This window comes from Megascapheus bottae, chromosome 21 (assembly GCF_031878675.1).
Source record: "Megascapheus bottae isolate mThoBot1 chromosome 21, mThoBot2.hap1, whole genome shotgun sequence".
Taxonomy (NCBI): Eukaryota; Metazoa; Chordata; class Mammalia; order Rodentia; family Geomyidae; genus Megascapheus; species Megascapheus bottae.
In genome coordinates this window covers 28,674,474-28,688,031 of record NC_143529.1, presented here as the reverse complement: position 1 = coordinate 28,688,031, position 13,558 = coordinate 28,674,474, and the positions used below count along the sequence as shown (strand labels likewise).

Here is a 13,558-nt window from a genome sequence, read left to right as displayed (position 1 = left end):
GTATAGATTAGTATACCAAAAGTTGATTTGATTATGTTTCTTTTATTTCATAAATAAATGCTGCCTGATATCTTTGAAGCCTGGGCATCTTATAGACAAGCAGATTTCCTGTTCCACTCTGGAAATCCATATTCAGTCTATCTGAATTCTACTTCCTGGGTCCGGTGCATATTAGTTCTGAAGCCCTTCATCTATTTCTAAGACAATAACTCCCAAACAGTTGTCAAAAAAAGATCATTCTTGTTTCAGCAAATTCTGTTCAGCCTTAATGTGACTGACTCTCTTCATCAGACCAAAGATGATAGTTATGAATTATTTAGTTGATATTCCTAAAAATCTACATTTGCATTTCCAGTGGCAGTAACCCATTTTAAGCCAACATGTGTGACCCAGAGACTCCCCTGAATTTAAAGAGCTTTGATAGTCTTGCGCAAAGTGAACCAGACACAATAACGATGTACAAGTTTGTGACCTAGGATCACTTTGGTGTCTACAATGAATAAAGACTCAGACAAGTGGACCTGCCCTGCACAGTGGCTTTTTTTGGTCAGTCCTAGGTTATGAACTCAGGGCCTGGGCACTGTCCTTGAACTTTCTCAAGGCTAGTGCTCTACCACTTGAGCCACAGTACCACTTTCAGCTTTTTCTGTGTACGTGATGTATCCAGAATTGAACCCAGGGCTTCATGCATGCTAGGCAAGTACTCTACAACTAGGCCACACTCTTGGCCTGCCCAGCGGTTTTTGAGTGACTTTTCTTTTTATTCAAAGACATGTTAGGGAAATCTCTAGTTTTAGTTTTGACTTAATATACTTATTTGATATTTTCCCATCTAAGAGATATAACAAACAATCCCTCATGAGGCAAATCAGAAGCTGTTTGCACTTATAATTTCCCTAAACCTTTGCAGGAAATCAGAGGAGGCTCTTCAATCACTGGCTTCATATTTCAGAAACTCAACGGGCCACTTCCTTAACGCTGGTTGATGTGCATGTTTTAATTTTTTCCTCAAAGTCTACAATACCAAAATATTTTAATGATTGTAGATTTGGACACCAGTATCTCAAAGTTTATAGTAACCCTAACCATTCAAGAGGTTGATATTTTAAGGATCACTGTTCAAAGCCAGATTTATGTAGAAATCTGTTAGACTCAATCTCCAAAACGACCAGCAAAGAGGTGGGCTGAGCAACCTTGAGTTAAACCCTGGTAGTGGGAAAAAATAAAAATAAACAAAAGAGGAAGAGTGGAAAAAGATTGGAGAACATGCAATGAAAGCTGGGCAAGTACTCTACCACTAAGCCAAACTCCTAGCCCCTGTTCCATAATTATTTAGGGAACTATTTCTCACTATGGTGGGAAGGGGCAGATGTCTAGCTCTCTGGGCTTTGGAAACTCCTCATATCTGGCATTTTTCAGACATGCTTATGTTTATGTGTGGACATTTAAAAGCCCCAGATGCGGGCTGGAAGTGTGGCTTAGGTGGTAGAGTGCCAGCCAGTGAGTGAAAGCATCAGATACTGAGTTTGAATCCTAGTCTCAAAAACAAAACAAACAAAAATAAAAAGTGGGCACCAGTGGCTCATACCTGTAATCCTGGCTACTCAGGAGTCTGAGATCTAAGGATTGCAGCTCAAAGCCAGCCAGGGCATGAAAGTTTGTTAGACTCTTTTCTTCAATTAACCACCAGAAAACCAGAAGTGGTGCTGTGGCGCAAGTGGTAGAGCTCTAGCCTTGAGCTGAAGAGCTCAGGGATAGCACCCAGGTTCAGAGTTCAAGCCCCCTGACTGACAAAACAAAAATAAAACAACAACAAAAATCCCCACAAGGATAAACAATGAATAATCTGTATTAACAATAAAATTCTGGTTAATAGCACATAAAAACTATAATGCCAAGTTATAACACCAGCATAGGAACACTGAAAATAATCATATTTGAAGCCAACCTAGGCCACAGATGTGATATGAAAAAATAACCAAATCAAACCAAGCCAATAATGCCATCAATTCAATGAATATTTCACATTTACTAGTATTTAGTAGCTGTATATAGCCCGAATGTACTTAATGTCAAGAATCACAACTGCAAAAGGTGTTCTCTGAGGAAATTGCCTTGAGGGCATGATATAACGTGCCCAGACTTATCATGCAAAGCCAGAACTCTGTCCATCACTTCTGCTTCTCCACTGAGCCTTAATATTAGCTTACATGACTGTAAAAAGATAAAAATATGCAATTGGTTGATTTGTCTCCTTTATATAAAAATGGCATATGACATCAGAAGATGGGAAAAAGGCACTGAAAAATACTACCCTTTAAGGATAAGTATTTGCATGTATGTCTTTTAAGAGCTACTTGCACAAATATAACATGTAATAGTGAATTATAAGCCATAAATTATTCTTATAAGCATATGACCCACATATCATTTACATGACATATTTATAAATATATATTGTACAATAAATATGTATCAAAATTTTACATTCAAATAGGTTACAAAATTGGTATCAGGTTCTGTGTGTAATTTAGGTCCTATACTTTTGGCTAATGATATAATATAGAATATTTATAGATCAATAAATATACATTATTATCTTTATTCTAAGAATTTCATTGTACTGTACAAGTAAAACAGTTTAACCCTTTTCCAATTATTTTTGTTTTTGTCTGTCATGAGCTTGAACTCAGAGCCTGGGTGTTGTCCCTCAGATCCTCCACTCAAGGCTAGTGCTCAATTATTTAGAGCCACAGCTCCAGTTTTCAGTTTTCTAGTATTTAATTGGAGAGAAGAGTCTCTTGGACTTTCCTGGCCAGGTTGGCTTTGAACTGCAGTCCTCAGGTCCCAGATGCCTGAGTAGCTAGGATTACAGGTGTGAATCACCAGCATGCAGTCCCTTTTCCATTATTTAACATGTAGGTTCTCTAGGAATTGTCATATTTCCTGTACATTTGCCTATGTTAATGTCCCTACTTTTTCTTTTTCTTTTGGTCTTGGGGCTTGAATTCTGGACCTGGGCACAGTCCCTGAGCAATTCAGCTCAAGATTACCACCCTACCCCTTGAGCCATAGCTCCACTTCTCATTTTCTAGTGATTAATTGGAGATGAGAGTCTCATGGCTTTGTAGTGCCCAGGCTGGCTTTGAACCTTAATCCTAAGATCTCAGCCTCCTGAGTAGCTAGGATTACAGGTGTGAGCCACCATGCCCGGCTATGGTCCTATTTTTTTTTTTTTACTATGAAATTGTTAGAATTTTAAGACTATTGGTTCTTCTTGTAAACAAAACTGTCATGTTAATTTAGACTCAGAGGTAAACATTTTAAATATTTATCATTTATGTTTCTTCTTTTATGTCATAGCCATTTTATCCAGATATTTTTTATTGATTTATAAATGTACTTTATATTTCAAAGACATTAATGCTACATTTAACTGCACAATTTGTTCCTCCACCATTTAACATCATACTTTACTTTTTAAATGTCATATTTTGCCTTTCTGAAGCCATGTTTTTTCCAGTGGTGAATGCTAATATGTTTTTTTTATAAAAGCTTTAAAAGATATCATTTACATACCATTTCAGTGATTTTTAATAGTGGAATCCATTATCACTAGCTAGCTTCCAAACACTTTCAGCATTTAAAAATGTAGCTCCACTGCTTAATAATCCCTTCCCACTTCTCCTTCCTTATATCATCATGTATCTATTTTCAGAGTGTATTTCTTTTTTTTGGTGGTACATAGTTTTATTTATTGACATTTTAGACAAGTGGAATCATATGATATTTGACTTGCATGTGTGTGTGTGTGTGTGTGTGTGTGAGATACAGCTTGAACTCTGGTCTGGGCACTGTCCCTGGGCTTTTCAGCTCTAGGCTAGCACTCTACTTCATTGAGCCACAGCAACACTTCTGGTTTTCTGGTGATTAATGGAAGATAAGACTCTCACAGACTTCCATGTCTGAGGTTGGCTTGGAACCATGATCCTCGGATCTCTGCATCCTGAGTAGTTAGGATTACAGGCGTGAACTGATAGTTGACTCTTGTGTCTGACATTTTTCCTTGGCATAATGTTTTCAGTGTTCATCTATATGACAGCCTGTATAAGTACTGGATTTCTTTTTATTATCAAATAATACTCAATTATATAAATGTGTCCTATTTTCTTATGCATCCATCAGTAATCAGATATGTGAGTAGTTTTTATTTGATGTTTATTGTCCCCTCCCTAGAATTTTTACATCTCCTCATCTTGCCTCTCAGTTGATACTGGTCATGAAAGTTCTTTTCTCTCTGGTGCTCACATAACTTACTGGAGATGAATTTGGTCATCTTATGAAATCATTACTGAACATAACTCATTACATGATCATTGAGATGTCCACTTTTTATGATTACTAACAGTTTGTCTGCAGGCAAGATATTTGATCTCTAATAATAGCTAACGTATATGAATTAGGTGTCACATAAAGCTCCTCACATGGGCTACCTCTCTCCCTCCCTCCATTGCTCCTTCTCTGTCTCTCTCTTTCTGTCTGTCTCTCTCTCTCACATACACACACATGCACACACACACTTTCATGAGTAGATACTATTATGGAAATATCTAGCATATAGCACAGAAACCATTTAAAAATTTTCAGAGTTTATAATACTTAAGGCTCCAAAGAGTCTTTGTACCCTTTTTAACCTGTCAATACACACCATATTAATATCTATGTATCATCTGTAGATTTAATATCTATGTATCACTTCCTTCAAAAGAATACTAAGCCCTCTATTTGTCAATATAACAAATATAATCAAAATATAGCTACAGTTCTCCCCAAGAGTGGCATTTGTTTTCAGTTTTTTTGCAAAGTATTTCATGACATGCTTTATCCATGACTGAAGGGTCTCCCTATTTTATTCGGTATTTAATCTATGGCAATATATCATATCATAAAATCTTTGGAAAACTCCCATTGTAGAACTTATGAAAAGATAAGAGTAAAAGGGAAAAATAGTAATATTGTGTAAGCAATTTTGGCCTTACAGAATATCTGCCTGGAGCCTGCACTTCTCTGAAGAATTGTTACTTTACAGGATAATGGATTAGACACCGTGTTTGAGTTCCAGCCTCAGCATTGACAGGCTCTGTGACCCTTAGAAAATTAATTTGCATTTTACCCATATTTTCCTTATCTTTAAATGGGAACTACACTTTTGGCTAATGATCCAGTATGTGGATATATCTTATAGATCAATAAATTTACATTGATATATCTTTATTCTAAGAATTCCAATGTACAAGTAAAATAGTTTAATCCTTTTCCAACTATTTTTGTTTTTGTCAAATGGGAGTTGGAACAATGAGGATTAAACCCATGAAGATATCCAATATAAAATAAAGCCTGGAAAATATATGAACACTTTATTTACAGTAACTAGCATTACCCACTTACACTGAAAAATCAAGGCCTAGTGAGTGAATTCCCATGCGGAGATTTGGATCCTATTTCCATAAATTTTTAACTATAAAACGGTGGATAAATTTTCTTAACCTTTGGGAGTCTTTTAGTCCTCATTTGGAATATGAGAATAATAGACGTAGTTACCAAAAGTAGTTACTAAGTGTTGCATGAGACAGCACAGGTCAAATACCTAGCACAGCTGCCCGCTACGAATAGCTCAGACGTGCTCATCTGTTTATTGTTATGTAATCAGTAATGCTATCAAGCAAATGTGTGTACATATGTTATGTATGTGTGTGCATAGACTTGTCCAGAGGCATTCAGTGTTGTGAGTCCTATGACTCGATATTTGTGATATCCCAAAATTCATAATGGAAATCAAGTCCTCATGTCATGATATTTGCAGGCAGGCTGTTTGGGAGGTGATCAGCTCATGAAGACGGAGCCTTCATGAAGAGTAGTGCTCTTATAAGAGGTCCTCTGTGAAGCACCTTTATTCTTTCTCCCATTGAAAATACAATAATACCAGTGATCTGGAAACTGGAACACAGCTCTCACCAGAACTCCACTATGCTGACACTTGATCCCGGACTTTTGGCTTCCACAACTGTGAAAAAGTGTCAGCTGTGTACAAGCCACTCAGCACACAGTACTTTGCTGTAGCTGCCCAGCTTGACTAAAGATGCTCAGAATAAATGGGGCACAATGTGGCCCAAATAGATTACTTAGCATAATTTGTTATCTGGCCCTTGAGTTGTCAGTACCAACAGGCAAGCTTACCTTTTATTAATATTCTGACACAAAGGCCTATGGTGCCTTGTTAAATAGCAATGCCCTAACAAATATAATTTAAATACTGGAGACTCTGTACAGAAATATTTTCTTGTTTTGCCTATTAGGAACCTCTGAACTGTTGCTTATTGACAATTAAATCTGCAAAATCCCATTCTGACATGAGTAAATGGTTGGTTGGTCTTCAGAAGTGACAGTTTTTGGATTAATTAGAAATTCAAGCATCATTCCATGTCACTTGGAAAATTGAGACTGCTCTATCCAAACATTCTCCTCTGATAATTAAAATAGGTGCTTAATAATCTTACTTGATTGGAGTTGCTTAGTTTGCTTTATCAGAGATAATACTTCAGGCAATTATATTTAGCTCAAATTATAATTACGTAGGACTTCCAATGTTTATGTAATATATTTTTAATAAAAAATCGATAACAACACTTTTTGTGGATAAAAGCAAATTCTCTTAAAGATATTAAGATTTATAATTAATGGCACTTCAAATTAAATAAAATACTAAACACCTCAAGTTTTTTTACTAAATTAAAAGTCCGATGTTTTAAAGAATGGTTGTATCACAGATTGAAGAATGTAGAGCTTTCCAATTGCTGCTCTTACTTGCTCAATTGGTACTCTACTACTTGAACCACACCTCCAGCTTAGGTTTTGGTTGGTTTATTTTGGAGATGGAATCTTCTTGGAATTCTCTGCCTGGGCTGAATTTGAACTCCAATGTTATAGTTTTCAGAGATTTTTTTCATTAATATTCATTAGTTATTCTAGGGGATTTTCATTGTGATATTTCCATATGCATACACATACATCTCTCCTGTCACTATCTTTTAGTTCCTCCTTAAGACAATTTCTAGAAGTGTTATTGTTCTATTTTCATATGTGCATGTAAAGTACTTTGACCACATTCATCTTCATTTGCCCTCTCCCCTGGCCCACCTCCTCCTGAGGAAATCTGCCTGCAGTGGAGTCTGGTTTATTTCCTAGTCTTTATTTTTCTTTTCAGGCAGAAAGGAATTTCACTTTGATATGTCACAGGTGCATGTGTTACATTTTAGTCCTCTTGACCTCCTCTACTTCCTTTCCTCGATCCCTTGTTGTCTGCACAGCTGATCTCAGTGAGGTCCCTTACATCATAGACACAATCGATTTGATATTCTTTTTACTGGTGATTTTCATGTTTTGTGAACATCATTACTGCACTTTGCAACCCACGTGTCCTATCCTACTCTATGGTACGGCTATGATCCCCAAGCTACAGATTTCTACACTGACTGTTTTGATAATTGAAATGTGATGGTGTTTCTTCACAGAGCACACTAAATTATAGAAAATATAAAATGAAAATGCTAGATGAGAGGATTTTTTTCAGCTCTATTATTACTTTATGGGACTATCATCTACTGACTAGGATGTTGTTATGTAGAACATTAATTCATAGATATGTATGTAAATAAATATTCCACTATATATGAATTGGTCATTGGTTCATATGCCCCTTTATCTGCTTTATTTCAAAGTCAACAGCAATGGAAAAAAAGAGGCAAGTTTGCTGCTACAAACACCATTTACTGTAATAACTCTGCAAACCTATGTGCTTCAGGAGTAGACCTTGTTGGAGAATCTATATATTTTTGTTTTGAGTTGATGAGTAAATTATAATATTTACAAAAGTAAAGAATCAGACCCTAATTTTTTCCCTAAATTTGTTCTTTCATTTTAATGAAATATGACTCTGTTCCTCCAAAATTAGAATGCAAGTGAGTGATGATAGTATCTATATACCAGATTGAGAATTCCTAAATGTTAGGAAGAATAACTAACTTGTCTCAGTTTTTCATTTGGGGTTCGACTTAGATTATTTTTTTTGAATATATGTATTTTGTTGGACATAGGGAATGAATTTGACATGCAAGATTTTTTTCTTTTGCCTTGATCAAAGATAGAGCAGCAATTAAAAGCTGTTTCAAACCCTTGGAAACAAATTAGAAGTATTTTAGCAATTAGCATCACAAGATCTTTTGCTTTTGAGACCCCCTGCAGCAAAGAGTTAATGCTTTAACTACTTAAAATTCAGTGATAGTTAGCTAATAAGGCAGTTGCAAGGCTCTTTCTTATTTTACAACCTCACCAGATTTTCCTCAAGGAATTCTTTTTTTCCTTAAATAATTTCTACTAAATTCCGTTAAAACTGAGTTTCTAATTTTATTGTAAATTTCAAATAAATATTTTAGCATTAGCTCATTATTGCAATTATGTCATGGGCTACTTTTGGATGCTGTCACGTTTTTTTAATTTCAATCACTAGAAGTAGAAACTCCAAATCAGGTCTCCTTATTTCTTTCTAAAGTTATTTTTTAAAATTATATTTTAAGTTATTTTTAAAAGTTATTTTTATGACCGTTAGGTAGTTGTACAAAGGGGTTACCATTCAACAAATTAGTTTATGTGTACTATGTATCTTGGTCAAGGTCATCATTTCCTCCATCTCTCTCAATGCTTCACATCCCCTCACTTTACCTAGTTGCATTTTCACACACGTGCCTTGCATGTTAGGTCTATATTTTCCCACTTATTTTCTCTCCAGTTACCCTAGTCTGTTCCTATAGGAAGGAATATAGAGACTGTCTACTCTAATTTATTTCTCATATAACTCTAACTCTGTTTATCATTCTTGATAGAAATTGCCATTATAACCCATAAACAACTCTTGGGTTCAAAACACCAAGTGAGAAACAGTGTGATGTGGACCACACAGGACTGTGGATTTGCTTCCTCTCATCCTTCCTCTTCTCCTTCCCTTCCTTTATCTCTCCTTCAGTTTTCTCCCTTCCCCTTTTCACTTTCCCTTCTTTTATTCCTTCCTAAGGAAAGAATATATAATACATATTTTCCCCCTGAGTAAGCTTTTATAGGTAAAATATTATTGATGGTTTTGTGCCTTAGAAAAGGAAAGGCCTGGGGGTACTTCCTTTAGTAGCCTCCAGAACCAGCATCACCCTTGAAATGATTTACTGAAAAATTGGAGATTACTCTCTAACAAACGAGAGCTACCTGATATACTTTGATATGTTACAAGCATTTTGTCTTAACACTTGTAGCACCTGAAAAAGTACATTTGGTCTCAGATGTATTTGGCTGACTGATAGGATGCTGAATTATGCCAGCCTCTCATTCAAAAAACAGACAAATATGAAAAAAGTCCCCAACCCCCCAAAACAGATAACTAGCACCACCATTTGTATAAACAAGTCCTTCTTGATTCAGTATTTGATGCTATCCCTGGCCCCAGTCTCAGTATCCAGTCTCATTTTCAATAGGTCATATACCCCACCTCACCTACTTGGACTCTTGTTCCCACCGTCTGTTTTGACCTAGAAGTTCTCTGTTCCATGTATGTACTCCTTGTTCCCCTTCTTACCCCCTGGATTTCTCTTTACTCCAGATCCACACAAGGCTCACCTCAAATAGCATTTGTTCTGTATTCCAATGCTTTAGTATAATTCTTTTAACCATTTCATCCTATATTATCCTTTTATAGTCTGGAAGTGACAAGTTCTCCATAGGCTTTGATGCTAGCTTAGGGAGCTATTGGGAAGTGGAAGAAACTTTAGGAGGTGGGGCCTAGTGTGAGGAAGTTGGGTCACTGGAGGTATGTGATTGAAAGGGATGTTATATCAGTCTCCTTCATTTCCTCCCCTTGTGCTTCTTGGCTGCTATTAGGCAAGGAGCATCCTCTACTACATGGTCTACTACATAGTTTACTACATGATGTACTATGCTCCATAGACCCAGAACAACAAGGCTAAGCCTTATTAAATTAAGCCAATTCCTGAAACCATGTGCCAAGATAAACCTTTCCTTTTTCTAAATTGCTTTTCCTGCATGCTTTGTCAACATGTCAGAAAGTGAATACACATGCCTTCTATGTATGTGACTTTCTTCCCATTAGGTTGTAAATTACACAGCTTTGTACCTCTGTTTCAGATAGACTGGCCCAGAAATAGGACACCAGAGTTTCCCAGGTAGATGGAATGTCTCCCATCTTACTGCTCCCCAAATCTGGTCCACATTTCATTTAGCTCTTAGGGGAATTTGAAGACAGTAGCTTCAATTGGAATAAGGCACCATGTTGTTTTAGATTCCCTGGGAGGAGTGTCATAGTAATTCATTGGTGTGTGGCTTGGGATGAGCTCATCTAATTAGCAATTCTCTCTATGCGGAAACACTCATCTATAAGCCAGGCCTTTATGGGATTGTAGACAGTAGGGGTTCTCTGTATCCGTTCATTATCAAAGACACCTGGGATATTTTTAAATGTAGCTTCCTGTAGGTTCTGATTTGGTAGCTCTGTGAACAATAACAGGAAGCCATGTTTGCAAAAGAAAAAATCCACTGGTGATTCTAGTGCCAGCCTGACTTGGGAAATAAAAATATAGGACCTGAGGAAAGCTTGTGAATAAGGCCACTTAGGAGAAATGAATGCAAAAGATGGAAAGGAAGGGGAAAAAAAGCCGTAGAAGGTAAAGAAAAATATACTTCCTCATAGTATAAGTGTGTCGAATTGCTCTAATAATAGAGATTAGAAATGTCATGGCAGAAACGGATTTTATTCTCACCAGTGTTCCCTGGTGAGGAAGACAGATGACAAAGCGCTTGAAAAATTGTGCATGGCACAGCATGGGAGGACCACTGAACTTGGTGTGTGTCTGTGCTGAGTGGGAATGCGGGTTGAGTTACATTGAAGTAGAGTGAGATAGGAATGGAAGAGGAAGAAGACTGACCAAGTGAACATGCTACACTTGAGAAACAAAAACATTGATAAAAGTTGGAAGTGTGTGGAAAGGCAAGGGAGAAGGGAAGTGGAAAAGCTGCTTCCAGCTGCCCGATGATTAACATTTGGCAGCAAAACCCAGCACAGACTGGAGAGGGATTGCAACAGTGATCCAAAGGGAGAGAGAACAGTGGGGTTTAGAGTGGTAGCAAAGTGAATCAAGTGCTGGTGAGTAAGTCACGAGGTGGACTAGAGCAGTTGGAACTACACAGAAAAGAGGATTCTGAGATGCATCCTACCATCAGGCTTGGACAATCACAAGGATGGGCTTTCTTCCCTCAAAGACAAGAGTACTGCTCTAAGATGCACCTGAATACAGAAAGGTGAAAGCCGTTTTAGGTGATTATTTCTTCAATGTGAATCACCCGTGGTATAGCAAATTGAGTTATTTATTATCCAATTGCATGAAGAGTTTTAGTCTCTAAAGAGATTTGGACTTCACATTCTTAAAAGCCATCAGTGTAAGCCAAGCATATGGTGGTTTATATCTGTAATCCTAACTACTCAAGAAGCTGAGATATGAAGATCATGATTCCAAGTCAGCCTGGGAAGGAAAGTCCAGGAGACCCTTATTTCCAATTAACCACCAAAAAGCCAGAAGTAGAGCTGTGGCTCAAGAGATAAAGTGCCATACTTGAGCAAATAAAGCTCAGGGACAGCTCCCAGGCTCCGAGTTCAAGAACCAGGACTGGCACACATATACACAAAAATCTATCAGTACAAAAAAATTGATCAAAAATGAACATTTGGGAGCTTTCTACACCATAGGCACTGTTTAAATAATTTGTTTTTCATTATCTCCTTTCTCTCATCAGTCCTGTGAGATGGATAAAATGAAATATGAAAGAAAATGTGAAATGGGGGTTAGAGGAATGAAATAACTCATCTAAGTTTGAAAAATCTTGGGTTGAGTTGACACAAATTTACTTCACACTTTACTCACCTTCTTATTGCCTAGATCTTCATTGCAGGTGAGTAGGAGGTATCTCTATAGAAGTTTGCATATAATGTGATAAATCTCCCCTACAAGGACTGAAAGATGTGGTGTGAAATACAAAGCAGTGTATCAGTGAGGAAGAAGTACCAGTCATGTGCCTAATCTTGTAAGATATTGACTTGGTCCATTCAGGCTGCCATAGAACAATACTTTAGACTAGGCCACTTATAACAGAAATGTCTCTCACAATTCAGGGAGGGGGATAGACCAAGCTACTGACAAATTCAGTGTTTACAAAGGCCTGTTCTTTGTAGATAACATCTTTTGGGGGGAGTTGGTGGTACTGGGTTTAAACTCTGGGTACTATACTACTTTAGCTCTAATTCCAACCCATTTTTCTCATTACTTTTCAGACAGAATTTCACACATTTTTCTTGGAGTGACTTCTGATTATGATCTGCCTACTTACGCCTCCTGCAGAGCTGGGATAACAAATACATCCTATCATCATTGGCTTGTTGTTTGAGATTAAATCCTTGCTGACTTTTTTTCTCAGGCTGACTTTGGGCCTAGAATTAGAATCCTCTTCATCTTCTTGATTACAGGGCCTGGAGTCCACAGTCCTTCTGTATCAGCCACCTGTGCTACGATTACATGCTACTGTACCTGGCTTCTTGATGGCCACTTTCTTGGGTCCTTATATGGCAAAAGGGACAATGTGCCTTCCTCAACTCTTAATTTATTTAAAAATGAGGGAACTAATTCTATTCATAAGGAATAAATTAACTGCGAAAGACCCAAAGGCGCTTTCTTTTAATTCTATCATACCAGGGTTTAAATTTCACATATGGATTGGGGGGAGGGAAGGTGGACATGAATGTTCAGAACACTGCAGAGATCAAGTGAGAGCTTGCCTGCAGAGCAATCCTGGCTAAGTGATGGGGTCATGATACATAGAAAGAGTGCCTCAGAAGAATGATGGGAGCATATACCAAACCTAGTTGTTCTGAGGTATGAGGAAGAAGATCCAGGAAGAGGAGTCCTGCTCTTTTGGACATTTGAGGGGGTGAAGAGAAAAGACATTAGAGTTGGTGCAGATATGGGAATAAAGGAGGGAATTTTTATTTATTTTAAATGATAAGCTAAGGGTGCTGATAGACTCACATATGTTTAAGATTTTGTGGACAGTGAAAGCGAGATTGAAAACTGTGTGGAAGGGGGTCACAGTGACAGAATTTCCTGTGCTTGGGATAAGGAATAATGTTTCCACTGGCAGGGGAAGGAAGGAGAGACATCTTGGGAAAGACTGTGATACTCCCCAGTATAGTTTAGGAAATAGATGGAGCTTCTGTATTACCAGTTTCTCCCAGCTTCTCTGGGAGGTGAGACAATCTTCAGATCGTGGACATGTGTCAGGATGAAGCAATGTGGAAGGTTATAATCTCCCTCAGGGCATAGAGTAGAAGACATCAGTAGATGAACTGTCAGAAAATATTAAGACCCAAAATGTCACATTGCCATCGGGAAGC

The 13,558-nt window shown here is 37.5% G+C and overlaps 1 protein-coding gene across 1 annotated transcript in view; it reads left to right on the top strand.

Moving 5' to 3' along the window:
• Window positions 1–12,738, top strand: part of Ap1s3 (adaptor related protein complex 1 subunit sigma 3) — an 86,853-nt gene extending 74,115 nt beyond the window's left edge. Inside the window, exon 7 of the transcript XR_016539155.1 lies at window positions 12,443–12,738. The gene's annotated coding sequence lies outside the window, so the exon portion shown is untranslated. The remainder of the gene's footprint in view (window positions 1–12,442) is intronic.
• Window positions 12,739–13,558: the final 820 nt, after the last annotated feature.